Source organism: Tyto alba, unplaced genomic scaffold (assembly GCF_018691265.1).
Source record: "Tyto alba isolate M040663 unplaced genomic scaffold, T.alba_DEE_v4.0 Super-Scaffold_1, whole genome shotgun sequence".
Taxonomy (NCBI): domain Eukaryota; kingdom Metazoa; phylum Chordata; class Aves; order Strigiformes; family Tytonidae; genus Tyto; species Tyto alba.
Genome location: NW_024881261.1, coordinates 15,377,599 through 15,397,327, shown reverse-complemented (window position 1 = coordinate 15,397,327; position 19,729 = coordinate 15,377,599). Strand labels below are relative to the sequence as shown.

Genomic DNA, 19,729 nt, shown 5'->3' with positions numbered 1-19,729 from the left:
TAAAAACACAGCTGGACATCTCCTGAATTTGAGGACCTTTGAGATGAGACTCCTGAGGATAGAGGCGTGGGGAAGGATGCCGCAGGCATGCAGCGACGCAGGGCAAAGGAAAATCCATACAGGAGCCACTTGGCATCTTCATCAAGTCTTTTCAAGTGAGAACAGTCTTCCCCTCACAGTGTTTTCCCATGAGGTTTCAGTTTCTCTTTCATCCCAAGCTGCCTTGAAGCTCAGCATCTACATCAGTCTTGCTTTCATGCATGCAATCCCTCCCAAAACCCCCCCCACACCCCTCTCAGCTGCTTCCAGGAAAGCCACCAGGTCATTTTGCTGGCACTAAGGAGGAAGGAGACAATCAGATACCTCCAATCAGGAGACCTCCCCATAAAGTGACCAGCACCTATATGTTTGCTTAGGGTTGGGATTTTTTATATATATAACCAAATACCTGGCCCTGTAGAGAAGCTGTTCAAACACGCTTGCTGCAGTTTCCCTGAAGCAAATACCTTGCTGGGTCTCACGTGGAGGGGAGGTAAAAACAAAGTAAAATGAAAGTGAAAAGGGCTTTGGGGCTGAAAAGGAGAAGCGAAGGGCTGGATGTGGGATCCAGCCACAGTCCTGGAGCCTGCATTAAACCACTGTTTCCGTCAGGGGATGGGTTCAGACCCAGACCTCTCACTTGCACTGGCTGCTGCCCCAGACCATTCCAGGAATGGGGCAGAGGGAAGACGTTCCCCCCTGCACAGAGCACCCATACAGCACCCAGCCCTGGGAGCGGGCAGGGTGCTGCCTGCGGGGCTGAGCTCCCCAGGGAGCAGAGGACAGTGACCCGAAGCATCCTCCCTCCGAGGAACTCCTGTTCCCAGGACAAGCCCTGTCAGGACCGAGGGTCTGCCCACCAGTGATGGCCCTGGCAAGGCGATGCAAGGAGGGTGAGTGGTGATGGAGGTCAATGGGAGACAAATTGCTTTGGTGGTACCATGTCTGGCCGGGCCACATCTGGAGCAACAAAACACCTGAAAAAGTGCTCCAGCCAGCCCCGGGCTGGCACCTCTCCATCCCATCAGTGGGACTAGGGGCACCCCAGCAGTTGTGGGGACCCTTCCCCAGGCCGCTGCGCTGGGACACGAGCCTGGAATCACACACAAGCCACAAGAGCTGCCAGGCACCTGGGCTGGGAAAGCAGAGGAAAGGAGAAACCTTCTTACAACAAGGCAAACAACGATGTCTAATAAATGAGTAACAGTCCTGTGAGCTGCCTGCATGCTGCCAGGCATCCTCACCTTATCTCCCCCAAACAAACAAGCCCTGAACTTTGCCTGCTGTCCAGCTCTGGGTGCGACAGGGATTGGAGCAAGGAGCACGGCCGGGCAGGGAGGCAGGGATGGTGCTTATTGCAGGGCAAGAGCCGCGCGGCGAGCCAGCCCCAGCTAACATTTAACCAGTGCAAGCACCGAGCCAGCAAAGCAGCAAAAAAATAAAAATAATAAATTAAGCTGTGGGGCTGTGCAGGGTTCCTAGATGGGCTGGGGCAGTGGGGAGCAGACTCCCCTGCCACTGGGGTTGGGCTCCTCTGCTTTTTGCAGGGGAGCAGCTGCACCCGTTTCCAAAGGCTCCTTTGCCTGAGATCAGATTTAACTTTGTCCTAAAGGACATTTAATCGGTTAGCTGTAAGAGCCAGTTAATATTTTACTCAAAGGGAAGGGCTGCTCTGAGCGTCTCTATTTTTTTTCTAATGTTTTTTTTTTTTCTTTATACCTAGGGTGGAGAAAAAAAAGCAAGAAGGAACTGAAACCATCCTTGGTCTCCCTTGGATTGTCACCCCAGGCTGCACCTGTACCAAACACCCCAAGTCCATCGTTTCCCTCTTGGCAAGGTGCAAGTTCAAATCCCTGAGCAAAGATGAGGGCTGGGGGCAGGAGCAGAATGCAGAGGAGGTCTTGGTCCACGGGAGCCACCAGTCAGGCTGGGGGCAACTAGATTGCTGAAGCCCAGCACTTCCATGGGAAACGGGAAAAAGCCAGGAGGAGAAACACTGCAGAGTTTTCTCCAGGAAAGAAACACAAAAAGGGAAGAAGACGAGGCTGAAAAGCAGCAGCAGTTCCAATGAAATCTGCGGTTTAAGAGAAAAACTGCCCAGAAAAACCCATCCCATCCCCAGGAGTGAGCTCCCAAGCCCCTCAGCACCTCACCTACTTCCCAGCACAGGGCGAGCTGATACAGGACCCAAAATCCAGCCCCAGCTCCTGCCCTGGCAGGCGACGCTGAAGGAGAAGGGTGGTGGAGGCAGGATCTGGCCGTGGGGCTGATGCCCGCCCCGAGAGCAGGGCGAAGCCAGGAACCAGTTGCTGTAATTGCAACGTGCAACGTCCATGGGGGCCAAAGCCAGTTATCGGTGATCCAGCGGGTGCAGCCGCGGCTCCTGGCACAGAGCCGGGCGAGCCCGGCCCAGACACCAGCTCTCACCAGCGGGATGGGTTGGCTGGTCCCCGAGGAGCACCAGGAAAGCAGCGGGGGGGGGGGGGGGGGTGGAGGCGTGCGTGAGCGTGCAGGGGAGCGAGCAAGCGCACCCTGGTCAGGTCTGACTGGGTTTACTGGGTCACAACGGAAGCTGTGCAAGCGTGACTGTGCCAGCCTTCAGCCTCCCACCGGCAGCCAGCCGGCACAGCACACCCAAACGAGCCGGCCCAGTCGGCACCTCCTTAAAATCCCCACAACCAGCGTCTCTGGAGGCGCAAAAAGCTTTTGATGAGTGAATTTCCTGGCGGCAGGTCCTGCCAACCTGGATCCGGTCAAAGAAACCAGCTAACGCTGCCACACCCCTGGATGGCCACTGCACCCGGAGCTTCTGCTGGCCATTGGTGGCCCCTTCCCGCTGCCCCGTGGTCCTCAAAGCCACGAGGCACCAAAACCTGGGAGCAAGAGCCAGCCGCACGCTGCTGTGCAGGGAAGCTGCGCTGTCAGTGGGGCTGGCAAATACGGGGGGACCTCAGCTGAAGTCTTATGGGACCCCCTTGGCTGTTTCCTCAGCAGCACAGCCAAAAACGATGCCAGATTTTTAATTTAAAAGGAACCTGGGAGAAAGAATTGAAACGCCAGGTGGGAGCAGCCCTTCTCCGGCTGACCCCCAGTATCCATCCTGGATGGCAGAACAGATTTGCAGAGTGGGACTGGATGCTTCCCCATCCCACTGCTCCGTAGACAGCTTGTGGTTGCTCCACCGAGCTCTAGCAAAGCCCAAGCAGGCTCCTGGAATGGCTGTCAGACCTTTCTCCCCTCCTTGTGGGCTGTCCCTCTTGGCACTGTGCATTCCTACAACACAGGGCTGCTGCGTTCCCAGTGGGGACCAGGATTTCCAGCAGGTCTCCTCCAAGTCACGGGGTTGCAAAACAGCCTTAACAAAACTCCCAGCAGGGTCTGCACCAGGAGACACCATTTACACTTTTTTCACGGCAGCCCAGCTCAGAGGCTCCAAAACCCAGGCGAACAGTTCAGCTTTACTCATCGGGGCCAAGCCCAGTACGTGACCCCCCCAGGCCCACTTGGCTCCCCCAGCCACATTCCCACTGGCTCAGCACTGGTTTACCCTCCCCCGGGACCTGCTCAAGTTGCCCTTGGGTTCACTTGAAACAGTCCGACCCGTTCCCAGCGTGGGGTGAGGGGGGAAAGGCGCCCGCCCTGGGGGACGAGGTGGGGAGAGCTCCCAGCTCCCAGGCGTGGGAACAAGCCAAGGAATTACGGGAAAAGAGCCATCCCGCGAGAGGGGAGCCTGGCCCCCGGCTGGCTGCAAGCGTGGTGCGTTTCGGGCTCCCCTTCCCCGGAGCCGGCAGGCCTTGAGTGGGAAATCCTGCGAGATGTGGGAAGAGGAGCCGGGATGGAGGTTGCCAGGCAACTTTAATTCAGCCTTTGACGAACTTCCAGCGCTCTGCTGCGGAGCCCAACCAGCAAATGATAAAACATCAGGTCCATCTCAAGCCTGTCGTGTCCATCTGTCCATTCACCACAGGGGCTTGCTCGTGGCCCTATGCCCAGGGTGCCCTGAAAGGTGATGGGTCCCCCCCCAGCAGCACCCCCGAAGGCCAGCCCGAGATGAGCTGCCTTTCCCGGCAGAGATTTGCAGGGGCAGGATTTGACCCGTGGGACTGTGCTGGCGCTGCTGCACAGATATTTCTCAACCAGCCGGGATTTTTGTCAACAACAGCAAGAAAAAAATGCTAACGTGCTGAAAGCCCTCCGGGAAGAGGGGTTCTGTGCAGGGTTTGGGGGCTGGGGACAGGGAGGGAAGGAGCACAGTGACCTCCCAGGAGCCCCTTGACAAGTTTATTTTAGTTGCTTTCTTTAAGCAAAACCACACTCAACCCTGAGGTGCTTCAGCGGACATGCATGAGAGCTTCGGCAATTTGGGAAGCAGATATATCCCTCCTTTACCCAAATTTGGGATTTGGGCACAGAGGAGGGGAGGGAGAGCTGCAACATCGGCTCCTCTCAAGGAGCATCCAGCCCTGCTCCCGCCACAGAGCTCCCACGCATGGCACAGCCATCGTGGAGCCAGGGGAGCTGGGGGTGAGCACTGGCAGGCCATGGGAACAGGCTCTGAATTTTCACAGCACAGCATGGTCCCATCCATCGCCAGCAGAGCCCAGCACAACCGGGAGAGGAGAGCACCCAGCTCTGATCCCACCAACATCACGGCGGGGAGGAGGTGTGTGAAGGAGCAAAGTGATGGATGGCAGAGCGAGCGGGGCGGGTTGGGGACGTGAGCCGGTTTAAGGCACACCAGTGCCGATGGGAGCCAGACATCTAAACATCCCTGAAAAGACAAGCTGATCCATCAGCAAAAAAGACTACTAATAGCCTGATTTCTGACAGATTTGCCCCAGTGGCCCCCAGCACCACGCCTTTACCTCCATCCCCCTGAAGCATCCCTCCAGGGGATGCCACCCACTCACCAAGGGGCAGGGCTCAGCCACGGTGTCCCCCTGCACAGCTGCAGGGATTGGGGCGTTTTAGTTTCTCCTCAGCAAACCATTTTCACTGATCTTACAAGAACTCGTTCCTCTCCTCCATCAGGTTGGGTCTGATGCGGAGCAGGAGGTTCAAAGGGTCTGCCAGGCAGCAACAGAACTCGCTGCCAAGTCCCCATAAGAGCTCTCCTGCTATTCCCATCCAAACCCACCCCAAAAACCTAACTGAGAAAATAAGGAAAGCTGCTCAAGCCTGTACCATGGTCAAACATCACCTGCTTGCAGCCACCTGCCAGGCACGGGGACGGCTCCGCTCCAGCAGCTCCTGACACACCACAAGCAGACAGCAAAAGCACGGTGCCCAGGACACTGGGACAGAGCTCTCCTCCACTCCCCATTTATACGGAAAACCCACCGACGCCCGATGTTAGTTGAAACAGTTCCTCGCCTGGCTCCAGCGCCCCAAAAGCCTTGCTCAGAGCTGGACCGGGAGGGAAGGGCGCGAGGAGGGGAGGCTGAATGGCAAACCCTTGCAGCTCAGTGGTGGGACTGGGAGCACTAAAGGACGCCCCAGCCAGCCCGTACCTGGCACACCCAAGCAGAGCAGCAAATGTCCCCTTCACAGGAGCAATTCCCCACATGCCGGAGGCCGTTCGACTCTTGCAAGCCCACGGTGAGGACATAGTCCCTGCAGCTTCTTCCCTCCCATCCAGCATGTCTCCCCCCCTGCAGAAGCCCCACAGCAGCAGCCCTGGGCTGACCCCGCAGCCTGGAAGCACCCGAGAGCCCAGCTGGGCACCATGAAGGAACCGGGAAGTGAATCTGGAGGATGCCGAGCCATGATGGCCAGACTCTGACTTCACCCTGTCACCAGCCACCCCCAGATCCAGGCCACGGAGGAGAAAGAGTGTAGCTGCCGAGCTTCGGGATGTGGGGTGCAGACCCCCAGGGCTCCCACCTCCACAGTGGCAGGGAAGATGCATACTCGGCACTACCAACATTAACCCCCCCCACCTCAACATTTTCCATCCTTTCCCGCATCCGCTGCAGCAGCCCAGGCTTTGCCACTTGCCAGCAGCCCCTCAACAGACCAGATGGACAGACGGACAGCTGGATGGACAGCCCCCCACGTCACAGCAAAGTTTCCCAGCGAGGGGGCGTTCGCATCCAAATGGCTCAGCGCTAGATGCGATCAGCAATTCAGCCTTCAAAGGCTTTGTGGCTGAAGCACATTGTCTCCATGGCAGAAGGAGGAAAATAATTGTAGAATTAAATTCGCAGGAACAATTAGAAAGAAAACAAGAAAAAATCCCAACCCTAAATGTAAAGGGACATTTCAGAGCCAGCAGATTTCGTGGCTTTTTGACGCATTTTAATGCATTTGCTCGTCCCTGTGGCTGCACTGTGTTTCATTTCACTGGGCTCGTACAATGCAAGACAAGAAATTAACTCCGGTGTTTGTTTAGAGCCGGTTTGTCTTCCAGTTTTTTTCCAAAGCCAGGTTTGAGTTTCAAAGACGTTTCTTGGCAATGCCTGGGGTTCCCACCATCGGTGCGGCGTGGGGCTTCCCTGAGGGGAAACCGAGGCTCAGAAATCACGCATGACCTGGGGTCCCTTTGGAAGCAGGGGCAAGAGCTGGAGCACAACCCAGCTCGTCTGGCGTGAACGCGGGTCTTTCTGCCACAAGCCCGTCCCTTTCCCTTTTATTTATTCCAAAGATAAACTGTTTCCTTTTCAAAAGTCTCGCAAGACCAGATGACGGGAAATGTTAAGGCTTCTAGCTTTAACAACCTCTTCTTGTTTCCCTCCAACAAAGCTTCAAATTTAGGGTCAAACCCAATTTGATATTCAACTCTGCGTTCAGAACCACAGGGCGCAAGGCAGTAGCACCTGGCCTTTCCCACAGTTGTTTGCATACTGCTAGCTTTGTAGCCCCAAAATCAGCTCCCCGTCTTATTTGCATGGGCTGGGCTTTGCAACAGGCAAACAAGAGCCCTCCGTCAGGTAAGGGGAGATGGGGCTGTACCTGGGGGGAGCTTTTAAGCAAAAAGAAAAGCACAAGCCGGAGCACACCATGAATCGCCAAGCTGCATCCCCGGTCCCCACACTGGTGGGTAACATGGTGCCAAAATCCTCAGTTTCCTTCAGCTCCTAACAGCAGAGCTCAGGCCCCAGGAGGATGGAGAGGGTGGGTTTGGTGATGACCTTGCTACAGCAGAGCCCTGGTGCTTGTACCTCTCACCAGGAGCAGTGGCACAGCCAGGCAGGGAGGGACGGCGGCGGCGTTTCCTCCCAAAGCACCAGTGGGGCAGGGGGCTCTCACCTTTGAATGGTGAAAGCCAGCCGCTGCCAGGGGGGCTTTCACAGCAAGAGAACTTAAAAAACTCCGGGGGCATTGTCTCCCCGCCTCCCTGAGAGGCAGCGGGTCCCCCAAGACTGGCTCCCCCTCACCAAACCGCCCATCACATGAGCCGCTTCCCAACAAGTCCCGTCAAGGTGCCAAGCGGAGCCGGCGGGCAAGCGCAGGGAGGGAAATTCCCCACACGCGGCCAGGCGAGGCTGGCACCGTGTCTCCACCGCACCCACTGCTGCCCTCCTGCACGGGGTGCCGGCAGAGCTCCCCCTCGCCAGCCCTGCTGAGCACACCTGGATGCTTTTTCCTGGCACACGACCTGCCAGATTTGCTGAATAAACCCCCCGGCTCCGGCAAACCTGTTGCATTCCTGGTGGGGAAAGTGGTGAAAGGTTCAAATGGATGTTGGAAAAGGCAGGGCAGTGGGGGGGAGAACAAGCCTACAGCATGAAACCCTCATCTGCAGGAACCGAAAGGGTGGTTGGGGTTTTGTTTTATTTTTTTCTTCCCCTCCGGTTGCAACACAAAAACAAAGTCAAGATAGGGATCTCGGCATGCTGGGGGGGGGGGGGAGCTCCCTGCCCCTTGTCCCTCTGGGCAGAGCGAGTCTGACCAAAGTGAGATGAAGGAGAGACGCATCCCGAGGGACACGCACGCAGCATCGCCGCGGCCATCCTGCCCGGGTTCGGGGTTCAGGCGGGGGGTCCCAGCCTGCGCCCGCTGCCGAAGGAGGCAAAGCAGCCAGAGCCCGCAGTGGTAGGCCAACTAGCACAAAAAATGCCATCGTTGTTATTAATAATTTCCCTGCCTCTGGGGGAATCTGCACTCCTTATCCATTTTGGGCAGTCTCTTTGTCTTTGGAGACTGTTTTTCTTGGCACCTGAAGAACCCTTTCACGGTTCCCCTTCCCACTTCATGCTCTCGGTTTTAAAGGCCAGGAGCAAGTCACTGGCCCACCTGGCTACTGATGGGGAGGGCAAAGAGACCCCCAAATCCCAGGGCTGCCCGCTGGTCTCTTCTACCCTTGAATCGGCAGGAAGACGCAGCTAGACCCCAGTGCAAAGAAGCCCCCAGCACAAGCCAGTCCCCTCCACCCAGCAGCATCTGCAGCCCCCACAGCGAGGCACCCCAAGGAGCCAGGGCTCAGAGAAGCCACATCCTGTGGCCCCCCCACCTCTTGAGGGGCAGTGGGGGGGAGGCAGGGATTCCACTACACCACCTGCATCGGTTTGGTACCTCATCCCAGCCAACTGAAACACCAGCTGCCCCCAGGTAACACCCAGCCTCCCCAAATACTGCCAGCAGTCCTCGTCCTCGCAAACCCCCCCCCAATCCGCCGGGGAAGGGAGGGGCTGTATCTAGCCCTCTCCCCAGGAGCTGGTGCCCTGTCTGGCTGCAATTCCCATCATCGTCTTCCCTTGCACCCCCAGCATGTCCCCCTCTCACACCTGCCCAGGTCCCCCAGCCCCACCTCACTCCACAACCCAAACCTGTCCCCACAGAAAGCCACCTGCGCTACCACCAGATCCTGCATATCCCCACGTCCCCTCCCGCTCGTCACCCCCAAATCCTCACCTGCATCAGAGCTCCCCAGAACCCCTCCCCATCCTGCCCCCAAGGCTCTGCCCCCCTGCTTCCCCCAAGACATCATTCCCTGGACTTTGATCCCAGCAGGTCAGACTCCTGCTCCTCCTCCTTTAGACCCTGCCTGTGCACCCAGCACCCCAGATCCTACCTGTGGACTCAGCAGCCAGATCCAGCACCCAAAAACCTACCTGCAGACCCAGACCTGGATCCAGACCCTTCCAAGGGACTCAACACCTACATCCAGCACCCTAGATTCTGCCCAGTGTGGACTCAGCACCCCCAATCCTGCCCGTGGAAACGGACCGGGAGATCCAGCACCCCCAAAACCCACCCCCCCACCCCACCCCACCCCACCCCCCCCTCCCGAACCCTGCTTGCGGATTCAGCGCTCAGACCCAGCACGCCGGGACCTTGCCCTGCGGACTCAGCACCCGCACCCACCGACCGCACGCCAGCTTTCCGGAGCCAGCTTGGGGACGCGGCCGCATCCAGTCCCAGCCCCTCCCGGCCCTGCCCGCGGACCCAGCACCCATCCGCCGGCTCTCCGTCCCCCGTCGTCCCCCGTCCCCCCCATCCCTTCGCGTCTCCCCGGCACTTGCCTGGAGCGGCGCGGTGCGGCGCGGCAGGACCCGGTACGGAGCGGTGCGGTGCGGCGCGGCCCCGGTGCGGCAGGACCCGGTGCGGCAGGACCCGGTACGGAGCGGAGCGGTGCGGCAGGACCCGGTGCGGCGCGGAAGGACCCGGTACGGAGCGGTGCGGTGCGGCGCGGCCCCGGTGCGGCAGGACCCGGCGCGGCCCCGGCGCAGCGCGGCCCCGGCGGCCCCGCCGATCCGTCCCGCGCCGCCCCGCCCCCTGCCGGCCGCGCCGGTGCGCGGAGCCTCCCGGTGCGCGGAGGCGGAGGCCGCGGTGCCCAACCCCGGCCCGGCCGCCGGCGTTGGGGCCCGCCGAGGGAGGGGGGGAGCCCGGTTACACCCCCCCCTACACCCCACCACCCCCCCCCGCGCTGGGTCTCCCCAGAAAATACCGAGAGGCAGGTGGCGGCGTTTCCTCAGCGGAGACACCGCCATGCAACACCCCCCCCGCTCCGGTTTGCGAAGGGTCAGCACCCGGCGCAGGGGGGTGGGCTGGGGGGGTTTGCTCAGTTTGGGTTCTACGGCTCCAAAACGGCCTCTAGCCGAGGAGCCGGCGTTGAAGCCCTTTGCAAGGCCAGGGAGGCAAAGGGCTGGTAACTTGGGCTTGTAACCATTAAAAAAAAAAAAAAAATGTGTTACCAAAATGCAGACAAGCATCATCCCGCTCTGCCAACGCGGCACACACGGTGTCGTCACCCCACAGCCACCCAGCTGGTGCCACGGTGCCCACCGAGGCGCCTCGCATCCCGCATGGCACACCTGACCGAGGCACCGCGCCCCATCTTCTCCCTCAGATTAGCACATGCCTCCCCGTTTAGTCTGCATTTACCCATGGTGGAAGCTTGTTTGGAAACACGGGTGGGTAATGGTTTCTCTAGGGCCCTGCGTGGAACCTTTTTGTCCTGGGTGGCTTCTGCGGCTCCTCCCCCCCACCGGTCAGGAGCTGCCAGGTTCAGGCCTGTGTTTGCTTTCCTTTCGCAAGCTTCCAGCACCCGGCCAACCCTCCCTCCTCACCCGTCACGGTGGCAGGCCTCCCAAAAGCAAAACCCCAAGCGCTGCATGTAATCAGCAGGTTGGATCTAGGGCAACTGGAAATCAGCTGGAGCGGAAGGTGGGGAGATGCTGTACCGGCGCACGTTGGGTTACAGCTCCTGAAGCTGGCGGGGTGGCCGGGTGCCCCCAGCCCGTGGTTACACAGCCATGTGGTGCCCAGTCCCAGCACTGGCACCCTCGGGTGCTGGCTCATCCCCTCCACTCCGCACCGACCCCCGATGAGGGGTGAGGTCTCCAGGAAGGGGAGAAGGGCCACCTTGACCCCACACACTGCAGACCCAGAGCCAGACCCCACAGTAGGGCTTGGTGTTGAGCGGGTTGTGCTGAAGCTGCTTGAGCATCGTCTGGGGATGAGGGTCAGCCCTGGCTGAGCTCTCACCACCACACGGACCTTTTAGGGTCGGTGAGGGTGGCAGAGGCAGGGTGCTCCCATGGAGACCCCTGCTAACACACCACTCTCAAGGCCTCTGACTGTCAGGGTCCTGCCTCCTAAAAACTGTGGGTGGGAAGGAGAGTAGTGGAGACTTAAATCCCTCAGTCCTCGCACACTGACGGGTCTCAGCTGAGGAGGGACCCATCTGGGTGCTCCTGTGGACTGGGTGGCTCCCATCACCCTCACACACACTCGCCAAGCAGCCATCCTCCCCTCACCTGGCACGAGACGCCAGGACCCATTCCCTGTCCCCACTCCCAGGGAGCCCAGGAGAGCAGGGCAGAGGTGCTACCCACCTCCTCCGGTGCTCTCCATCCTCCCTCCCTCACCTCCTGTATGCTCCAGTGGCTAATTACCATTTCCTCCTCTCCCTGGGCAAAACCCCAGCGTCTCCTCCACGCCTCACGGTGCCTTCCCTCGCCGCCCACCCTGCAGAAGTGGGATGCCCACGCACTGGGAGCCGGGCTCACCCGCAGCCCTGCCCGGCCGGTCCCGAGGAGCTGCACGGGCAGCAGGAGGGCAGGCTGAAGCAGCAGGCACTGCCCGCGAGGCAGGGATGCTTTTGGCTAGCCTGTCTTACCTAGGGATGGGGGGTTTGGGTGCTGCGAGGCGGCTGGTCACCCACTCCCGCTCCAAACCCCATCCTCTACCTTGGCAGAGGCGCAGCTGGAGGCTGTGAGCCTGGCTACGGGGAGCAACAGTCCATGAGTGCTGGGGAAGGGGGGTGCCAGGTCTGAGACAGGGCTCCCCCCCTCTCCAGGGCACCACACACGTCCCGTCCCGCACAGGCCGTGCAGGCAGGTGCCCTCCCACACGGCTGCCAGCCGAACCCAGCGCGCGTTGGAGCTGCGTTAGCTCCTGGCCTTGCAGTGGGGTAATTAGTGCATGAGTGAAGAGCGAGCAGAGCCTGGCACGTTCAGCTCTGCGTACTTACAGGCCTGAGCTTGCGAGGCTTTAATTAATTAAGGCGAGTCAGAGGCAGCTGGAAACGTCTATTTTCAGAGCCTTCCCCTGCTCTGCTGCCCTCGTGAGATTAACTGAAGGAATTCAGGGCCCTGTGAGGTTTAAGGCCAGGGACTTGCTCTTATTTGCTCTGCTTTCCCAAGAGCCAGGGTGGGTTGCAGGAAGCAACAGGCAGGAACTGAAGCAGACCCGACCTTTTCCTGTGCCTGCGTACCTCTACCCTGCAGGGCGGTGCTGCCGAGCCAGGAGATCGTGCTTGTGCTCCAACCTCATCCCACAGCCAGCACTGTGCTGGAAGGGGAATTTCCCACTGGAGCAGCCCTGCAGCCCCAGCCCCCGTCGCAGCCCAGGGGACAGCCTGGAGCAGGGGGCCCTTCAGGTCATGCCATGGCACCTTGGGAAACCACCCTCCCCACAGCCACGCAAGGAGATTTTATCCCTAATGCTCTTTCCCCATTAATCCAAACAGCCTTTAGGAAAAGGAGATGCTTTAGTGCCCTGATCACCAGCCCAGAGCTTGGTTACCGTTTAATTTCTTCTTGTCACTTAAACACCGTGTCCCACAGAAAAAGGACTGGGCAGAGCTGGCTTGTTCCACATCAACACCCCCATCCACGGCAGGGTCAGCTGCCCTTTGCCCAGCTGCCCATCACAGCACAGCCCCACCACTCCGGCACATGCCAAAACCAGGCGGATGCCCACGATGCCCACGCTCAGCCGGCGTGTTTGGGTTCACCCATCTCTGCCAGATAGCCCCACCCATGGCAGTGGGTTGAAATGCCCACAGCCAGCCCCTTTTGCCCCTCCAATGCCCAAGGAGCCAGGGCAAAACCATGGCAGCTCTCGCGTTTCACTTGGCACTGCACCCCCGTCCCAGACAGCATCACAGATGACGTGAGGAATTATAACAGGGCCACAGCGCCGTGAAATATTGATGGGATTAGCGCGGATCAGCTCTCCCAGCACACATGCTGTGCTCACCCTGAGCCCGGGAGCCGGTGACTCAGGTTGCAGCTCAGCACCAGGGCCAGGTGCTCCCTGCTGGACCCTCAGCCAGGGGCAATTCTCCAGCCCACAGCCTTCCTGCAGGGACGTGGGGGACCCTGCCACAGCACAAGACGACATGCATTAAGCTGCTTAACGCACCACACCGCCGCGCCTCAGGCTCTGCTGGAGATGCCGTGTTGTCTGGTGTGGTTGTAGCTCAGCACCCGCTGCCACACTGACCCCCAAGGGACACCCCCCACCACCCTGCCTGCCACCCCGAAACATGCCAGCCCCTTGGCTCCATCCCCTGCCACCTCCTTGCCCCATCTCAAGTTCACCCTGCATGCTCAGGACCACAGGGGATGCCCCACACATGGGGGTGTCCCAGGTGACTGGCAGGAGACCCTTGCCCTCACCATCACCGCTTGTCTCTGCTCCCACCCCTGGGAACCAGATTGGGCTGGGAAGAGAGTTTCACTGTGGATCACAGCAGCATAAATACAAACAATTTAGCAGGATTTAATAACTGCCAGCATGAAACTGGAAATAGGCTGGCTGGGGTGCACACCACAGCAGCAGCATGTCCTGAAGCCCCTAGTTTTGGGGTTGCAGCACTGACGAGGTGTCGGTGCCTATCAAACTCATGGGGCTGACCAGGATCTGCAGCCTTTGGTTAGGAAACTGCTTCCCAGGGCAGGTCTGGCTCCTCCCCGACAGTGCCTGCAGCCTGCCTTTTCCCTTGCCCCAAGCCAGAAAAGCAAGATAAAACCCCAGTGTCTGAGATTTGGTTTGCCAGCCTCTACAGTCCTAGGGGCAGCAGGCAGCCGATTGTTTCAAGCTGCTCTCCAGACTGGTTTGAAAGCCAGCTGGGATTTACAGAATCACAGCACTCCAGCAGCTGGGGATTTACGAAACCCGCAGGTGAGTTGTGAAACTCATGCCAAAGCTGTGCCAGCCCGCACTGTGCCGAGAGGCATGTTAGAACGTCAAAACCACTGGCAGAAAAACGGGTACATTTCCCTTTCGACATGAGAAAGCAACAATGAGAAAACCAGCTTTTCTCTAGGTCCCTTCGTCCCTCAATTACGCTGCAAGACTGGCATCGCTGCTTTGCCTCCCTCTGTGGAAGAAAAGACCAGCGGGAAACACACCAGCCCCACACCACGGGGCCGGTCTCGCTGCTTCAGTGTCTGCCATCTCGGCGGTCCCCTCTGCCCAGGCTCTGGGCTGGCAGCGCTGTGTGAAGCAGAGGAGCAGAAAAGACCCACCAGCGATGCCTGGAGCCTGGCTTGCCAGCCGCTGAGCGCACACTCACCAGACTTCGCTTCGTTTCCTGAGAGCATCATGGACTCATCAAGCCAAGCATGATGCTCTGCAGATTAGCCCCAGGAAAAAAAAAAAAAAATTCCAGCAGGCACAGAACATGAAAGGCTCGGGAGCCTCTTCCCTTCGAGTCATTGAGCGAACTTTCCAAACTACTGTTTCTTCAGGCTGAGAGCCAGTAAGGAAAATTACAATTGCAGAAGAATTTGTCTGAGAAAGTTATAACGAGCTGGAAAAAGGCAGGAGCAGGCCAGAAAGCAGCCGAACAGCCAGCCTGTGCTGCAGCCGCTCCGGCCCAGGGCCTGGTCTGGGGTAGGGACGGGACTCTTCCCTCCAGTTCAGTACAGCCTTAGAGTTGCTGCCCTGACTTCCCGCGAGATCAGATGCTGGATTTCTCCCCTGTAAGTGTTTGGCAGTGGAAATTGGGATGTTTTGCCCAAGGCTATTTGTTGATGAAGGCTGCCAGGTGCCGGCAGCCCCAGCCGCAGAGCCGAGCGCGGTGCCAGGGAGGATTTTCTCAGGGGAGAAGCAGCTGAGTCACAGCAGCCTCCGATCTGTTCCCACAAGCCTGGCTGCGAGAGACGCGCGGGAGTTCACGGAGGACAGGCGCTCGCACGGGGAGCCAGCGGGCTTTGGTTTGCTCGTCTGCAAACCTCTCTAAGCGGGTGGAAATCATCTCCTTGGCTCGGGCTCTATAGGCAGTGCACCTGCGGGGAAGAGCTGGCGAGACTGCGGGAGGGCAGGATCCTGACCTGCCTTTCAACTGGGCAGGGCTGCTTCGGGATGCTCCTGCAGCACGGGGGGGAAAAGGCCAGCAGCCACTGGGAATTCCATGGGAGAGGCGAGGGTGGCGCTTGGGGGCTCAACGCAGGGTCTCATCCTGGCTCTGGGGCAGGACCAAGGTGGCTGCAGGTGGGGAAGGGGCAGAGCCACAGCTCCAACCCGAGAGGTGGCTTGCTCAGCTGGACACTGGCAACCCCCTCTGCCCACCCTCCCAGCAGCTCCCCGTAAAAGCAGGTGGGCTCCAGCCTGTCTGGGGAGCACAGGGGTTGGTCTCTCCGTTTCTGCAGCTGGGGCAAGCCCCCTGTGTTTTCACCTGCGTGGCAGGTCGGGTCCCTGCCATACACTGCCAAGAGCAGCAACACACATCCCTGCGGTTGGGGCAAGGCCGGTGGGTTTTAAGAGCTGCCCTTTTGGATGAGCTAACCCACACCCCACAGAGCTAAAGCCAGGAGGGTGTAATGGCCCCTGGCATCCACCCTCTGGGCCAAGCCGCTAGCCAGGATCCACGTCCCCATGGGTTCACCTTTTGGCCATCTGACCCCCACGCCCAAGCAACCTCTCCCCAGCCCTGCCTGCTCCAGCCCAAAGCTCGGCTGACCCACGGGCAGCCTGCTTCTCCATCCCAGGCACCAAACCCCAACACTGCCATTGCTACCACCAAAGAAGAAACAACCCAAGCAGCGCAGTAAATAACCCCCCGCGCACAGGCAGAGCGCTGGCAAGCAGAGCCGGGCGCATCCATCACTCTCACAGTTTTTCTTCAGCTCTGACACTTTGATAGGGACGAGGGGGTGGGGGAAGGAGAGGAGCTTCCAAAATTTATGAGCTTGAATTTAAAAATACATCTCCTAGAAGCGCTGCGAAACCTGGAGATGGCAAAGGCAAGCAGCTTAAAAGCTGCCTTCAGGAACGAATATGAAAGCTGTGCCTGCCTCAGAAAGAGGGATTTGGGAGACCTGCACGGCTGATGTCGCAAACCGTGTCCCTGTTGGGGTCATTTTGCAAGCCACAGCTCTCCATGCCATGCATTACCAGTGAAATGAAAGGTAGGGGTAACAAATGACAGGTTAAAACCCCTCCAGCCAGGGAGTAATGTCAACTTTAGCGCAGATAGGATTTGGACTGTTCACCTTCAATCTCCCAGAGTTTCTCCTCTACACCCCTGACCTCCTGCTGCTCTGCGTATAGTCAGCCTCCCGGCCCTGTTTGGTAACAGATCCCCTTACGCAAGGAAAAGAGCTTGTAGCTGAAAACATCTCTACCACAGGGAATCACATATCAAATGATAAAGCCAAACGACTGTCAGGAGAAACAACCACAGTATCAGAGTCCTTGGTCTTTACAGATGGGACTGTCCCTCAGCAGGGTGCCACAGAAGGAACAGCTGAAAAATGTTACCCGGTCATTAAAAACATCTAAAAGTAATTTAGCCTGAGTGACAATGGTGCTCAAAGCAAATTATTTGTCTGCTGAGATAAAATGAGCTATTTCAAGCTTGCCTTTTGTTGTAGCTTTCTTTTAAAGTCGGAAAGGTCTGAAAAATGCTGAGCTGACAGCCTTGCCGGCAGAGCCCGGGCGCTGCGGCAGCAGCGTGGTGTGGGAAGCATCACTGCGAGCTGCCCTGGTCCCCCCTGCCATCGCACTCCCAGCTCCCCAGTCAGAATGGACTGGGAAGATGGTCCCTGGGGCCACCACCACATCTCTGCTGAGTTACGGTGCCATTTAGGATGATGGTTTTGCCATGGAAACACCTCCCTCCTAACAACAGATCTAAGAGCACATGTCCCAAAAGCAACCTGGCATTCATTACATGGTAATTTTTGCTTCCCTGTGAGGGAGGCCAGAATCTTACCCTTCCCATGCTTTGCCTTTTTTTTGTGTGTGTTTTGTTTTTTAATAATAAAAAAAAAAACACACACAAAAAAAAAAAAAAAAAACAACAAAACCAAACTTCTAGGTTAACCTGTCAAAAGCATGGCATGAGCCCAAGGTTCCTCTAAATCTCCTTGTAAGTAGATTTTTGGTGAGCTTTTTAGATTCACAGAGCATTTCAAATGCCTGGTGTTAAATATTTCAGGTGAAACATAACCCTTCTAAGTGTAGCCAACCTTGCTCTGAAGCTCCAAGTCAGTGAAATTTCTCTGCAGCCTTCAGGAATCGATCTGCTTCTTGCTGGTACCTTCTCCCTGTACTGTTCAACTGAGTTAATGTATTCCAAAACCTGATTTCTTGTTTTCTCCCCATACGTAATCAGATTTTGGGAAGCTGCAGTGAGATGCCTTACAAGCAGTTTTTGTCCTCAGGTGTTTTCCGAGCAGGCTGCGTCCATCACGTCCTGGTGCTTTAGCACATCTCTGTACAAATGGTACGTTCAAGAGTCAGCTGCATTCCTTTGATTCATGTTCCTGCATATCCATATAGCTAATTTGCCTTTATTAAAAAAAAAAAAAAAAAAAAAATAGAAAGAAGAAGAGGGAGCTATTAAGGACAGTGCCAAGGCCAGCAGAGCGAGTGCCGGAGGGCTGGGTTAATGAGCTGCACGGTCGCTGCCGTCCGAGCGCCCAGGCTGGCTGGAGCCAGGAGCTGCTGTCCCAGCAGGGCTGACTCAGTCCTTCACTGGGCAAAAACAGGCTGCAGCCTCCCGCACCCCTCTTTCGGGTAGCTCCTTACACTCCAGGGTCTGTGGTTAACCCCTCTCGCTCCAGCCTCCTCCACTGGAGTTTTCCCGGCGGGGCTCCTGCGTGCGCTGGGCTTGGGCCGACCCCCCCTGCCCGGCCCCAGCTGCATCCCTGCGCTTCGGGGAGAAGGTGAAACAGCAGTACGGATAAATCGATCTGCCCTCGCGTCTCACGCGAAGGCCGCCCCGTTCGCCTCCCCCTCTGCCTGCGCCAGCAATGTCACCGAGCTGCTCCCTTGCAAGGACACTTCCAAGGCGGGGGAGCGGGGATTTGCAAGACACCCGTCATGATCGTTTATTCTTGTCATTTCTGACCCTCGGGGTAAGCAGAACATCAGAGCACTGCAGGCACAAAACAACAAGCTTTGTAGGTCATATCAGCATGTAAAGTGCCATTAGGAACCGCAGCACGAAGCGTGAATAATACTCCCTTTATTTCACCGTACACCTCAGCATCCTTTAAAGAAATGCAAATGGTTATTTACGGACAGGGTTTGTATGCAATGCCTGCTCAGGAACATGGGGCTAAAACGGAACTGGAGCAGTAAGTTTGCTTTCTCCCCTATATACAAGTCAGAGACACCACAGTGCTGACAGTGTTAGTGATAGCCCAAGGGATCCCAGGCAAAAGAAGAGCAGAGAGATCACTGTAAATCTTCCCCACACAGATTTATGCTCTACCCATTAAGCCAGAGCCTCAAAACACATGTCCTTCCATGCTACCGTCCTCTCTGTGAAGGATGGCAGGGCAGGAAAAACTTTGAAGGCCTCCAAGCCTGGAAAGGGACCTTCAAGAACCGATCGCATCATTTCTGAAAAGCTGTAAACAGACAGCCTCGAGTGCTTTCCTTAAATCCTTTCAGCAAATAATGACCTCGATTGCCAAAAATTATCTGATAATGCAAAAGCAGTGAGAGATGTGCAGTGAGTCATCATCTCCCAGGCACATCGCGCTCCCTTTTGTCTTCGCAGTGACATAAGCCGCGGTCCCAGCGCGGTGAGGTGAGGTTGCCCCCAAGAGGCAAATCTGACGCAGCAACTAGAGAGGCAAAACGCTGAATTCTGTTTTGAAGGTACCACATAAAAAGAACTTTTTAAAAAGTCTCCTCAAACGCTCTTATTTTCACTTTTCCCTAGCTGAAAACATCTACAGATAGGGTGGGAGGGGAGGGGAAGGTCAACTTCGGCGTGTGTTTGGTTGGGTGTCATCGTGTTCTGCTGGAGCTCCTGAACCACACGACTTGTTTTCCTAGTCTCACAGCGTCATTAGAAAGATCAAAAAAGGTCACTGGGTTTTCTTCAGCCACATGAGACATTTGATCCCATACACCTCACTAGGCTACCTCAGAGCGAGGGCTGTCAGCACCTTCAACAGCAACTTCTGTCTCAGGACACGACAGACGGTCTGGAAACTGTTGAGATGACATGAAATCCCTCAGCCGTTCACATAAAGCGTGCAGGCAGCCCACTACCCTGGACCAAAATCCTAGCGTCTTGCAGGGGGTACAGGAGCAGGACGGACACCTGGGCTATCTCCCCAGCCCACCCCCCACCCTCCAGGGATCAGCAGCCTGAAGCTTTCTCAGCCAGCGATGGCCGCTTTGATTTTGTAGACCCTGATGGACCTTTCAGCTGCAAAATGCTCTTTGAACCTCTAAGCTTTTAGCATCCACAACACCTTGAGGCAAGCAGATCCCCAGCTCCTCTCTCCTTTTGTTTGCTTTGAGTCTTCCTGCTAATAAAAGAACTATGGAGTCTGAAGCCAAATTACAGAGCACCATTGAATAACTCCTCTCGATTTACCCTTTTTTAAGCCATTTGATTGTCGAGCTCTCCATCTTACTTCCCAACATTACGACTATTTCCAAGCTGGAGAGACGCAGCCAACTTAGGGCCGCTGCAATTTATTTCTGTCCCCTACATACACATGCAGATTCCCTCCCAAAGGGCTAAACCTGTGATATAACCTAGAAT

At 57.2% G+C, this 19,729-nt stretch overlaps 1 protein-coding gene across 8 annotated transcripts in view; it reads right to left on the bottom strand.

Moving 5' to 3' along the window:
- The window catches only part of SEMA4G (semaphorin 4G), a 29,306-nt gene that overhangs the window by 9,391 nt on the left and 186 nt on the right, over positions 1 to 19,729 (bottom strand). The window contains exons 1-2 of one of the 8 annotated variants that reach the window (XM_042789113.1): positions 17,749 to 17,890; positions 17,187 to 17,508 (exon numbers count right to left, since the gene is read on the bottom strand). The exons of 2 other annotated variants lie outside the window; for them this stretch is intronic. The gene's annotated coding sequence lies outside the window, so the exon portion shown is untranslated. Of the gene's footprint in view, positions 1 to 448; positions 4,228 to 6,755; positions 6,761 to 9,540; positions 9,665 to 17,186; positions 17,891 to 19,729 lie in introns of those variants that run through there. 5 more of the 8 variants (XM_042789136.1, XM_042789108.1, XM_042789104.1 and 2 more) reach the window with 5 other exon arrangements.